The sequence below is a fragment of the Leishmania donovani genome, chromosome 35 (genome assembly GCF_000227135.1).
Source record: "Leishmania donovani BPK282A1 complete genome, chromosome 35".
NCBI lineage: Eukaryota > Euglenozoa > Kinetoplastea > Trypanosomatida > Trypanosomatidae > Leishmania > Leishmania donovani.
The window spans coordinates 1,782,981-1,783,943 of NC_018262.1; positions in this window are offsets into that span (position 1 = coordinate 1,782,981).

Genomic DNA, 963 nt, shown 5'->3' on the forward strand with positions numbered 1-963 from the left:
GGCATCCTCGCCTGCGGTACTACCCACACCGCCGTCTGCCCTCTCGATGTCGTAAAGTGTAACATGCAGGTGAGCCCCGAGAGGTTCAAGTCTCTCGGCCAGGGGCTGCAGATGGTCATTCACCAGGAGGGCTACGGTTCGAAGGGCCTGATGAAGGGATGGGCATCCATTCTATTTGGATACTCAATTCAGGGTGCCTTCAAGTTCGGTCTCTATGAGTACTTCAAGGACCTCTACGCGAACATGGCGGGCCGGGAGAACGCGAAGAAGTACGAGGGCATCATCTGGCTTGCCGGCTCCGCATCTGCGGAGTTCTTTGCTGATATGGGTCTGTGCCCGTTCGAGATGACTAAGGTGAAGGTGCAGACGTCGCCGAAAGGAACCTTCCCAACGGGCATGCTCGCTGCCATGGCCTCCATGCGCGCCGACCCCTCCTCCGGCTTCCCTTACAAGTCACTGGTGCCGCTGTGGGGCCGCCAGATCCCGTACACGATGGCGAAGTTCTTCTTCTTTGAGAAGGTTGTGCGCATGTTCTACCAGTACGTCTTCACGAAACCGAAGGAGCAGTACAACAAGGCCACGCAGCTCTCCATCACCTTCGCCTCTGGGTATATCGCTGGCGTTATCTGCGCCATTGTTTCGCACCCCGCGGACACCCTCGTCTCTGCTCGCGGTAAGGCGAGCAACGCTGGCAAGTCGTATGGCCAGATCGCGAAGGAGATGGGCTACATAAATGTGTGCAGCAAGGGTCTCGGAACTCGTATCCTGATGATCGGCACGCTGACGGGTCTGCAGTGGTGGATCTACGACACCTACAAGACCGCCCTCGGCATGGGCACGAGCGGTGGCAACGCCAAGAAATGAAATGGTGGCCTTGTCGAATGTGAGCCCAGGGAGAGAATGTAAGGGGGCTGGAAAATGCGCAGATGTAGTTAGGTGTAAGCTGCTCGCATGGCGGTGTGG